The 13,185-nt window shown below is 36.1% G+C and overlaps 2 protein-coding genes across 2 annotated transcripts in view; both read right to left on the bottom strand.

The window, feature by feature from the left end:
- The window catches only part of LOC115435634 (zinc finger protein 239-like), a 695,125-nt gene that overhangs the window by 436,875 nt on the left and 245,065 nt on the right, over positions 1–13,185 (bottom strand). The window lies entirely within an intron of this gene.
- Positions 1–13,185, bottom strand: part of LOC115435612 (lamin-A) — a 44,994-nt gene that overhangs the window by 27,554 nt on the left and 4,255 nt on the right. The gene's annotated exons all lie outside the window — the stretch shown is intronic.

Raw genomic sequence — 13,185 nt, 5'->3', positions numbered from 1 at the left:
AACAAAAGCATGCAGACCATTTTCCACAAACTGCCAAGTCAAAGCAAACATCAGCTAGAGTAAAATAGTGAAGCGGTATACCTTTACATACCAATAACTTTACTCTTGAATGATGACGTGTTAACTTTACCAAGGCTCTGACTGGCCTGAAAATCTTGAGATGAATTGTCAATAATTAATGATATATTTCACTGAATTTTCCTCTGTTTTCTCTGTTTCCTAAACTTTAATTTAAACTTTAAAGAACATCTACATGCTCAGTAAATAAAATAAAGGAAAATACCTGACTTTCACTTAAAAATGCAAAACACAGAGGATAATGTTTGAATAAATTATGATAAGTCTCTTAAGAAAGGTTAAATATGAAGAAAAATTCACAAAAGTAGCACTGGGACTTCATGGGTTAAATCAGTCTGAAGCAAACCCTTAACTTCCCTCAGATTTATTGGTGTCAGTTCAGCTGCAAGTTACCAAACAATATTATTGCACTGCACTGATTTTCCTCATACTGTGTTGGCCTTCTAGCTATTGCTATGGGAATAATACAGCACTTTATAGTATAATATCCGGGAAAAACCCACTTCTTCTACTTTAGAATTAGAAACAGTTGTCAGTTAACGGCTCATGAATTTGTTTTTTGAATCTTGTGCAACATAAATCAAGTCATCTAATTGAGTTTGGACTGCAGTCATTAACCATATTTAATGAATGCTCATGGACAGTATAGTAGTTTAACCAGTCATGCACAAACAGAGGCTGGTCCTACCATAGACCGTATATACATGATAATCTTAGAGAATGCCTTGTTTTTATGTTTCTTCACACTGATTAGATCCTTAAAACAAAAATAAATACAACAGAGACCAGAAATCTGAGGCTCCGCCCACTTCTGTAACTGATGTGTAACCACATCAGGATGTTGATACTTGGCTTATGACCATTTTTCCTCAGTCCTAATAAACAAAAGTTACAGTTAATGTAGAACATCTGAGTACATCTCTGATTGAAAGTTGAAAGAGTCCTTTCATAAACTTAGTGCCATGTTTAGATTATACCGAGCTGCTCCAAACAATTCACATCTAAATGAGCTGTTGCAGATGTGGAAATCCTGTGGTTGTTACATAACTAACCAAGTGAGGTGGGAATGGTTAAGAGTAGAGTATACCCACCTGGTCAGCTTCCCAGTGGGAGGGCCCACAGAGAGAGAGAGAGAGAGAATGAGAAACACTCACCATCTTAAAGTGATTTACACCGCCCTCGTGCAAGTGACTCATCCATGGTTGGCAAATGTGAAGGCTTGATGGAAACTCTACTTCTATAAAATCCAGTTGTAATATTTTGCCAAAACCTCCCCACTATACCAAGTTCTGGTCCACTGAAGTCCAAGAGCAGCTCTCTCATTACCCGCACACATAAAGCTGACAGACGGCTCCACACAGCAGCCATCCTGCACATTTACAAGGCCTCCACATGTGCTTTCCATTACAAAGTATTCTGTTAGAGCTACGGGGACAAATAGGCACCAGACAAGACCTACTATACTCTCCTGAAGCCACTGGCTGACGATGCACAGGAGATACGTTCAAAGAACACTATCATCTAATCCTGCAGTGAGCACACATACCAGAGTTGCATGTTGCATTCACAGTCACAGTAAAACAATGTGTGCCCTTAAGCTGCTCTACTGCAGCATGGGAAAGATAGATCTGTGAGCTGCAACCCCTGGGACTGGAAAATGAAGCCAAAAACCTGCAGTTCTTCACATCTCCACTTGAGGCACTAAAGGTGAGTCTACCCCATGGACCAGGGGTGTCCAAACATGCAGCCCGTCAAAGGTTCCAATTCGGGGCGTGGGGTGAAATTGAAAACTGCGAGAATTACACTGAAGATATTAACAGTCAAGGGTGTCCAACTCATTTTAGTTCAGGTTCCACATTCAGCCCAGTGTGATCTCAAGTAAAATAACAGCTTAATAACTCCAAAATATTAGTTTAATGTGAAAAAAAATATTATACCTATAAAAAATGACAACTCCAAATTTTTCTCTGTTTTAATGCAAAAAATAACGACAAAATGTGAATAACCTGGACAGATATGAACAACCTGAAATGTCTGAGGACAATTAAGTTCAGTTTTAACAATATTCTGCCTGTTACTAAATGTTTTGCGCCTTTGTAGATCCAATCTGTAATGCATATGTATAAATGATAAGTTGAGGCATAATATTGATAACATTGCATTTATTTTACTTCAAATTCAATCAATCCAATTTTATTTATATAGCGCCAAATCATAACAAAAGTTAGCTCATGACACTTTACATAGAGCCGGTCAAAACCAAATTCTCACTCTACTTCTTAAGGAATTTCAGTTTTTCAGGTTATTTGCATGGTTTTTGTTTGGATAGCTTGAAAATGTAAATATTTTCATTATTTAATGTTTTTTAGTTGCACTAAAACAGAAAAATTTGGAGTTGTCATTATTTCTAGGTTATTATGTTATAATTTTACTGTTCCACTACTGGAAATCTAATTGGGCTGAATGTGGCCCCTGAAACAAAACGAGTTTGACACCCCTGCCATAGAGGGTCTAAAAACTGTTAACTTTATAACTATTAAATGTGTTTACAGACTGACATAAAACAGCTTTGGTCTGCAAGTCCCTATTCGTGTTATCAACTATATAGGGAGTGAATTTTTTTTTTTATAAAACTGACCATTTAAATTATATCAGGGCTTACAGATAATTAGGGGTGTACCAGCTTTAACTAACTGGAGGTTAATTCCTGTCTATGTCAGCTGTGTGGGCTTTGATTGACAGCTTGTTCTGTAACTGAGTCGCCTTTTAGGATCTTCTTTTTACTGGGTAAAAGTAATTTTTTCCTGACAGTCTCTAAGTTGTTGCGTAAGTGGTTGAAATGTGAGACTAACAAAGCCATCAGATACTTCATCAGTACTTAACTACAATAAACCCTGACTTGTTAGCGTAACGTAGCAACATCAACCAGTGTTGGCATTGATTCAGTATTGTATTACATGGTCTGTAAAATGGCCTTTAGATTATCCAGCGACCATAAATTAGAAGGTTTATACATGACAACACAAATGCATGCATAGATCATATATTTTAAATTGCTTGATGGAAGGGCTGCATGATTTTGGTCAGAAATAAAATTCAAATTTTTTCCTCTAAAAACTCAATTTTTGATTTCAATTTTTGGGGTAAAACTACAAAATACAACAGAAGTCGGTATGTGGTTTTTGTGTGCAGCCCACAATGCAACGCACTGCTCCCACTCTGGCGTGTGATGATGTTTGAGGTGCTAAAATAAGTTGGTTGTGCTGCTGTCTTTGACACATACTGCCTTCAGGCTGAGTTTACAGCAAGGAATGGTTTGGTTTTCATCGGAAACTTCAGAAGCCGTACTAATTCCACACAACCGACTTGCTCTTCCTATTTTTAGCCATGAACTTCCTGCTCTTCTTAGCAAATGCCATTTTTGTACTGGTGTGTGGAGACCAAAGACTGTGGAGACCGCTCTCTCAGGTAGGAGGAGGAGCCTACGGTAGCCTGGTGGCGCATGAAGACATTTGATTTGACGATCACCTTTTTTTAAACATCGTCCTAACTAAATAATCCGATACTGATTTACAATCGATTAATTATGCAGCCCTACTTGGTGGTGTTACAAAACAGTGTCAGTTTTCACCCTTTACTCTTCCCCAGCCCCACCCTCTTGTCCAAATATGGTCACATCTGTATTAAAAAAACTAAATGGCGATGCTGCAAAACAGAGGTCAAGGCTTCAAAACATTAATCCAAACCCAAAAGGTCATGGTGGACATATAGTCTGTGATTATACTGATGTTTACAATGTCAGAAATACAATGAAAGGATTAAACATTTAGTTGAATTAGAAGCCTTTTAAATTTGGTAAACTGCCAGTATCCTTCAAGGAAAAATGTCCAACACCATTTACTTCTATGTCTTCTTTTGCTGTATTTCCTTGTCATCTGTCTGTGTGACTGGTTATTTATGAATGAAACTAATGAAATCACAGCGATTACAGCACTGCGCTATTGTTGAAGCAGTTTTGTTTGGGTTTTGACTGAAGTGATCATTTGAAACAAATACTTGGTTCAAGTATCCAAAGGAAAAAGAAAAGGAATGATTTGAAAGCAGCAGGAAAATACAAAGTAGTGCTTTTTACAGCTTCATAAGGTCAGTAATATACTGTCTTCAAATAGTGTCAGTATGAATGAGGTGATGGTTAGATGGTTTTCAGTGTGATGATAATGTGTAGTGCACTTCTCATCATAGCGGGAGGACAAATCTGGGCGCGTCTCCTCAGCTCTCGTCCACCCTGTAATGACTCGGAGCGTCAGAGAATTATTTGCCGTCACATAAAACCAGCTGAGATCATCGTGGGGGAGCTCAGTTTCCCGCAGAGAACAGAAGAAAGTCAGTTGAGATGACAGAGCTGAGCTACTGCTGCTGCTCAATAGGTTTTTAAAGCCTCAGGGAAAGGAGGTCACCATGCTACATAGTTAAAACGAAACTTCAGCTTGTGTGGCGTTTGGATGTCCCCTGTGTCTGCGTGGGTTCTCATTGACTACTCCAGCTTTCTCCCACTGTCCACACACATGCACCTTAACTGGTCGATATAAACGACCCGTACATTTGAAGGTGAACGTGAGTGGACTGGTGACATGTCCAGGGTGTACCCCACCTTCACCCATAGATAGCCAGAATAGGCCCTGGACCCTGTTGAGGACTAAGCGGTTCAAAAAATGAATGAACAGTTGTACAATAAAAAGTGTACCAAATGATTCTTAAAGTTCTTTTGAATTATCTGGAGAATATTTTAATAACTAATTGATCATAAAGTGTACAGGGTGGGGAAGCAAAATTTACAATATTTTGAGGCAGGGATTGAAAGACAGTGTATGACCAATTAGTTTATTGAAAGTCATGAGAATTTATTTGCCACAAGAAAATTTACATAATAGAAAATGTTTTTATTCTATGTGTCCTCCTTCTTTCTCAATAACTGCCTTCACACGCTTCCTGAAACTTGCGCAAGTGTTCCTCAAATATTCGGGTGACAACTTCTCCCATTCTTCTTTAATAGTATCTTCCAGACTTTCTCGTAATAGTTTTGCTCATAGTCATTCTCTTCTTTACATTACAAACAGTCTTTATGGACACTCCAACTATTTTTGAAATCTCCTTTGGTGTGACGAGTGCATTCAGCAAATCACACACTCTTTGACGTTTGCTTTCCTGATTACTCATATGGACAAAAGTTTCTGAAAAGGTATGGATAATAGTGTTAGGTATGATTATGACATCAATATATGTTTGGTTTCAAAACAACTGACGTAGTGCCTGCTGAGAAAAAACAACTAAATGTTCATTGTAAATTTTGCTTCCCCACCCTGTAGTAAAGTGATAAAAAATGTTTCTAAAGCTCAAACTGCTTTCTTTATCCAGCAGAGAAAAGGATCAATACATCACATGTAAAACAGTAAAAAAACTAAACTGTAACATGTAAAATGTTGACATTTTTACATATAAAACACTTAAAATAATTAATCGCAAGGTTGAATACTCAATGTATGTGTTTCACCTTTCCACTGTAATAGTTCAAGAAAAAACTTCATTAAAAAATAAGTTAAAAAAACAAAACAAAAAAAAACACCTAAAACAGTTCAGTGATTTATTCAGATCTGTCTGACTAATCACCTACTAAGCTCTAATGACATCTGCAGAAATTATCTCAACAACTATACATTCAATTCATTATTAGTTTTTCAAACCATTCTCTGCTTCCAGCATCTTTCATATAATTATAACCTGAAAATGTATGTGTTGTAAACTTTCAGTCAAATAAATAATAATAAATTCTGAGGACTTTAGAGCTAATCAAATCAAAAACTTTTTTTAGCACTTTCTATGCTAAACTATTAACTGATTAATAAAGGGAGAAATGAGCAGATTAATCACTGATTAGCATAATGGTACATTGCAGCCATGAATACTTCAAGTTTCAAAGTGTTCATCTGAGATGCTGAAGTACAGCGTTCCATGAGGCTGGAGGTACTTTCCCATTTGCCTGTAGAAAAAAAAGGCATCAAGACTAAACTGAATCCTCAACAGTCGGTGCAGGCTCGCTCTTGTCCATTTTTGGAAGAGGCATTTAAGACACAAATTATATCTCAACAAACTTGACTTGGGCGGTTTGAACAAGTCCTTGTGTTATCCCTAACACTGTGCCAATAATAGACTGTGGATGTATTTAACGTTACCTAAGAGATGCTTTTAAACTCCCCTTGTGGTAAAAATAGTGACTTTACTCACTGAAACTTGACTAAGTCTGGCAGACCACTTATGACGTGGGTTTGGTGCTCCCCTTCTTCCTTCTCTTCTGACTCAGAGCATAAAGAATTGCATGAATTTAAAAAAAAACCAAAAAAAAAAAAAACCCTAATGTTTATTATGCTGCACGTATTGCTAAGCATCAACTTCACCACAAGAACAGTGTGGATGTCTGTGCAACACAGCATCCACAGTTGTTACAATACTGAAATCATTTATGTTTATTTAGTCAGTTTCTTTTCTGATTTCTCTTATTTTTAGTCTAAGTGCAAGTACAGTTGTATATATTTGTTCATAAATATATTTAATTATACATTTGAATTTAATGTTAGTTTTAGTGTTTGATTTATACAACATAAACAGTCAGATGAAAAATCATTGTTTAAAAAGTCACATTTTAATCTTGTGTCATTTTAGATCCTCTGGACGAAAGAGTAGAGCAGCCAGTTAGTTTTACCTCCTGTTCTTTTTTGTGTGTGTTTTCACTGTAGTTTTAATCCCTTTTCTTTTTTTGTACTGTTAATTTGTCCCAATAAACAGGACCATTTCTCCATTGCTAGTTTTGTTCTTAGGTTTTTTTTCGTCATTATAACTCAGGTAACATCCCCACAAAGTACTTCCCCAACTACTGAAACTGTAAATCATTAACAACTAACCACAGAGTTTCATTTCATTCATTCAAACTTTGAAGTCTTATTTCCTAAAACGAATGCTCACTGGGGTTTTTAGTAATGGTTGATCAAACAAAAGGAACATGTGCAGCGCAATGAATCAGTGGTGTTTTTTGTTTTTTTTTAATCTATCTACTTTGTTGTACAGAGAAAGGCAAGATATCAGATAGAGGTTGTCCAGATCATTTTATTTATTTGAAGATGGAATATCACTGCTCTCTATCCTATGAGAGTTGTGAATAATTTAGCAAAATGGTAAAAGCCAATATTGGCTGAAAAAGGAAATAGGACTACGCTACAGGATAAGTGCACTTCCTGCTGTCGTGTCTGATAGTTCGAAGTTGACTGCGGGGTATGTGTACATCCAGTTCTGTTTTGTATGAACATGTCCTTCCAGGCTTCAGTCTACCCTTGTAGATTTTAATCTATTCTATAAACAAACTGAATGGCAGATAAAGCATCTGTGGCCTTGCCAACAGGCTGCCACACCTTAAACTACTACTGTGCCACACCCATCTCCATAGCACAGAGCACCGGGTGTGGTCCAGTGAGTACAGGTAAATCCATGTTTTTTATGCATTTGATAGTAGACTCACTCGGAAATGGGCTTGGCTGTTTAACTTCAAATCCTTCACACGGCTCTCATCTTAGTTCATTGTTTAGTTTCATGCGATATTTATTACAAATGCTTGTTGTGGAAGTATACGGACACACGTTGGTGGTTTGTTCACATCTACACCTGAAATCGAAAGCTATTTTCATAAATAGCTTCGGCCCTTACCGCAGGGTATTGTCAACAGTTCGTCATCCGTCTGTGCAAAAACTTTGGCATGGACTGCAGGCCGAGGGTTTTCAAGTGCAGACTTGGTATGTTTACTATTGGAACAACGCACCAACAATAGGATAAATCTAACTGGTCTCGCGATGGTCTAATCCCAGCTCATGTTCCCTGTTTCATTATCCAGCTTCAAAAAATGTAACAGTCTGGTCTGGCTTAATCAGGATGACTAAAACTGAGAAGTTTTACGAGTTTTATTTATTTTTTACAAAACAAAAACTTTCAGTTAAGGTTTGTAAGAATCATGGCTGGAAGCTATGGGCACTGTTTTTTTAAACAAATTTTCTCTTAATTAAACATGAATTTATGTTTATGTTTATGCATTTGGCAGACGCTTTTTTCCAAAGCAACTTACAGGGGAAAACCAGTCAAATCACTCAATCAATCAAATTTTATTTATATAGCGCCAGATCACAAAAAAGTTATCTCATGACACTTTATACATAGAGTTGGTCAAAACCAGACTCTAAGCCAATTTACAGAAACCCAACAGAAATTAAGGAATTAAGTTATCTTACACCAAACCTGATGCCAAGATTTTAATTTTCACAGTTCATATGTATATCAGCTCTACATATTAGTCCTCTTAGTAGCGATTTATATTATTATTAAATTTTGTTGACTGCTGTGTTGTGTAAATGCAAGTTAATGAGCCATTTTATGACTTCACTCCTGGCTTTAAAACACTCTACTGACCCTACTATGTGTATAGGTAGGGATGTAACGATATGAAAATTTCATATCACGGTTATTGTGACCAAAATAATCACGATTATCATTATTATCGCGGTATTGTTGAAATTGTGCTCAAAATGTTCAAAAAGTACTTATACAGACACTGAAATAATTTAACCAAGTTGTATTTTGAAAATAAATAAATAAATAAATACAATAATTAGCAAAATGTACTTTCTGTTGGCAGAAACATTCAAGTATTAACCCTTAGTGGTCTGAGCCTATTTTGGCCATTTTTCAGTACTTTTGATTTTGCCTTTATATACTATATACATAAATGTTTACTATACCCATGTTTGGTATCTTTTTTTTTTTCCAGCACAACTTCATCTATATCATCTGCCTATTATTTTTTTCACATTAACCTACTATAAAAACATAAAAGACCAGAAAACACAAAAAAAATACAAAATCCGATTTGAAAAATGTATATAATTTATTGCATAAATAACACAAAGATGCTTAATGAAGCTTTTCAAAGACTTTAAAAGTGAATATTGGGTCCAAATATTAGGTTTATAAAATCAAAATTGTAATAAATTAAAACTATACTCAAATATTTGACATAAAAGCAGATCTTTATATAGGCATTTTTTTTCCCCTAAAAGAGCGGTAATCAAACACGGTTATCATGATAATTAGAATTTAAACGGTAATACTAACAGTCTGCAATTTTACTGCGGTTTATCGTTATACCAGTAATCATTACATCCCTATGTATAGGTATTATATAAATCAAACTAACTGAAATAATTGTCTATAATAATAATTACCGTTCTTTGCTGCTGTCATATTTGCATTTTTAATAATATTTTGTCAAAACAAACTGTACCATGTAATCTAGACCTACAAAAATTAAACTCTCACTGTATAAATATCTAAGAATAACTTGTCAAAGTCTCGATAAAACCTGCGAAGGTGCTGATATTCAAAGGAGGGGGTGCATTGTTTGCCTGAACATGTAGAGTTTTAAAGGTTATTCTCCTTTTTATGGGGCCACATTCCACATTTGCCTGCTTTTCCGAGGGCTTAGTATTTTTCCTGCTGTTGTAAATTATTTACAAGTCAAATTCTGCTTTAGGGAGAGTTTGGGGGATTGTTGCTTGTGCCTCTGGTGAGAGGCATGTGGTCCTTATAGCATTTATGCAATGATAGAGGAGTCTTTGTGATGAGATGTCGTGTCATGCCTTTGGGCTCAGCAGGTGTGTCCAGTCAAACTGAACTGCACAGAGGGCTGCACCTGTTGTTGGTTCTGTTAAACGTGGGAACAAATAAGCAAATACTTTACAAATAAAACAAAACAAATGATATAAGATGCAAGTGTGCTGCAGCACCGTCTGTTGCTATTGGCTCTTGAAAATCAGAGCCGAAGGAGCCCGTCCACATGTATTAATAAACCTGACTTCCTGTTTCAGAGGGATAGTGTAAGTCTGCAGTCAGCCCATACCACAGGCCATGAAAACCCTCTGAGTCACCACCCAGTCACACGGTCTCGCCAAGAGTCCCAGAGCTCCATGGCAACAAAACACCAAACACGCTGGCTAAAGTACAACAGAGAGAACTGGCGCAGGCTGGACCGGCTAAAGGCTTTTCCACTACACTTACGTCAAAAGAACTGATTCCTTTGGATACAACACATCTGCAGGAGCTGAGATGCATGAGAAAAGGGTCAGGGAGTACAGAGCACAGATTTGTACTCAAGCACAAGTATAGATACATGTGTACAAAAACAGTCAAACATTTACATACTTGCACAAACTATTTAGTCAAGTTAAGATGAGAAAGTACAGGCTCTGAAAGGTTCTCAATATTCTTACATTGATTGTGTTAAATATAAAGGTCAAAAGTTAGACTGATATTTCTGCTGGGTGTATGTAAAGTGAACTGACCCTCATGACATATTAATATAATGGGAAAAAATTAATAATTAAACCATTCTAATCTCAGTTCATCACAAAAACCTCACAGTTTTCAACATCAACACAGGAAATCAAAATATTATAACAGTCAAAGTTTGGTTCAGTTACTTTGTCATGTTACATCCATATACGCAACAATAGATTGACCAAGAGATCTTATTTTCTCTGAGTTGTTGTTCCATTCATGTAGGTTTAAATCAGTTTTAATGTAGCTGAGAAGATGCATAATGTTGAAAAATAAAAATAAATGATCATTTCAACTGCATTAAATCCCTTAAAATTCAACTAACAAGTCTGTTCTGAAGGCTTTGAAGGAATAAAATTAAAAGTTAAAATAAAAATAAAAATGTATGTATGTATAGTCTGGATCCAGTCCAGAGATTATACCACTCAGTCAACCTTTATCTTTTATCCAAAACTAGCAGCAGTCAGCCCCCTCACCCACCTGCGGTACCGTGAAAAGTACAAACTATGGCTGACAAACCAACCCAACAGTCATCAAACACGCAGAGAGAGAAAAAAAAAAAAAAAGAGTACAAAACTGCTATATGAAACGAAGATTTCCAGCTGAATTTTGAAACTAAAATCATGTTTGACAGGCAGCATTAAGCCACGCCCACTGAGCTCTGGGACTGGGCTTTGCAGTTCACATTCAACACAAATGTCAGCTTGTTGAGGAGAACACAATGGTGCTAATTGTGGGGGGGGCACTCCCCACTGTATGCATTTGTTTTGTGCAAACAACAGTGAAAATATGCTGTGTTGATTTTCTGTAAGAAGGTATGTGCTGAGTGATCCGTTTTTCCTGACACTCTTCAGCTGTCCCACTGGGGTGTTCACATTTTTACACAACACATGAACACACTTTAATGTACTGGGATTTTTATAAACGATATTAACACTTTCTATTTCTATTTCTATTTCCTCAGACCCCTCTGACTTGAAGTTGCCAAGATAGTGTCAAATTCCTGGGAAGCCACCGCAGGTTGAAGCCTGTGGCACTACATTATTCTGCATCTGCTGCAAAAAGTGTCAAAAGTGTCAGGAATAACAGCTTAAAAAGAGCAACACTCACCTGCTTAATATTTTTACCTCAAAGGAAATAGTAAAAACAAATAAAGAATAAGAGAGACATACATAGTTGCTAATAACTATTAATGATAATGATTAAATACACTTGTGCTTTTATTGCCAAAGTGTTTTAAGTTTCACATCCCTATAAATCTGTTAACTATCACTATTTGATTTTTCAGAGTAAAACATTAACTATTAATTTGTAACACTCACAAAATTATTTTTATACTGACAAGTATAGTGTCAAAGTCAGCAGTTCACAAAAACATGCATTTTGGTTTGGTTAGTTTTATTACTGGGAACATACTAAAACTAAAATTTTGACAACTTAATGTAGTTTTAAATGGAGCCGACTCAGATCATCATCCTAAGAAAAACAACTAAAAGCATTTTTGACATTTTTCTACACAGTCCATCAGTTAAGATTTGTTTTTGAGTCTTTTTTACTGTCCAAGGATGGAGCTTGTTGTGCACAGTCTGCATATTTCATGTTTTACAAGAAAAGAAAAGCATAAATCCAAGCAGTAATTCTGACCTGTCAGGTGTCATCTGTAAAATATCACTATCTTAAATTGTTTTTCAGCATGATTTGTAACTGATGCTTTAAAAGTAAATTTGTGCATTCTTTGCTCCTGTAAAGGAGATTCTCAGAGTGTGATGAAAGACGCGCTTCCATTTAAATTAGTACCTCCCTTTTACAAAGCAGGTCGTATGTTAAAGGTGGGGTTCTTTCAGCTAGAGGTGTGACTCTTCCAACATGGCCTGAGGGGTAAAGTCACCAACTCTACTGCCAAACAGACGCCTTACACACTGAACTGGAATTTGTTACATTCCTGACAGAAAATTATGGGGTTGCACCATCTAAGTTGTACAGAACAACAGGTGTGGACTCGAGGCAGGGCAGCACAAAAAATACAATGGCAGCCCTCAGAGCCACATTTCACATGTTATGAGTGTTGCACTTAACACTTAACGACTGTAATAAAATGTCCAAACACTCAGAAAAAAAAAGTTAAGAAAATCTGAAAACTTAAATCTAACTTGCAAATATTAAAAAACAAAATAGAATGTCTGTTGAGCCCAGCAGGTACAAAAATATGACGTAATGAAAAATTATGCAAATAGAAATAAACCAGTTTACCATTGAATGACATTATATCAGTGGTGGTTTGTTTATGTCAACTGAGAGACTGTAGTCATGACAAAAAACAACTGAAAACCAGTTGAGATCATGTCTGTGCATTAATCTTCACATCCAGCTTATGTGGAGCAACAACACAAAACCCAAGGTTTCAGATCCTTTATACGTTATTATGTCAGTTTTATCTATCTATCTATCTATCTATCTATCTATCTATCTATCTATCTATCTATCTGTGTGTGTGTGTGTCTAATTGATATATATTGTGCAGTGACTGTTGCATACATTTTAATTTTGCCTTTTGAAGTCATTTTTACATTGTCAGCTAATATCTTTTGTTCTTTTACTGTATTTTCATTATGCTTATTTAGACGTTGAAAAAGATTCAATAACTGTAATTGTTATAAATTCTCTTCTAGATTTCTAAAA

The sequence above is a fragment of the Sphaeramia orbicularis genome, chromosome 16, assembly GCF_902148855.1.
Source record: "Sphaeramia orbicularis chromosome 16, fSphaOr1.1, whole genome shotgun sequence".
NCBI classification, from domain to species: domain Eukaryota; kingdom Metazoa; phylum Chordata; class Actinopteri; order Kurtiformes; family Apogonidae; genus Sphaeramia; species Sphaeramia orbicularis.
The sequence above is the reverse complement of the archived record's forward strand: the minus strand, read 5'-3'. Positions and strand labels throughout refer to the sequence as shown.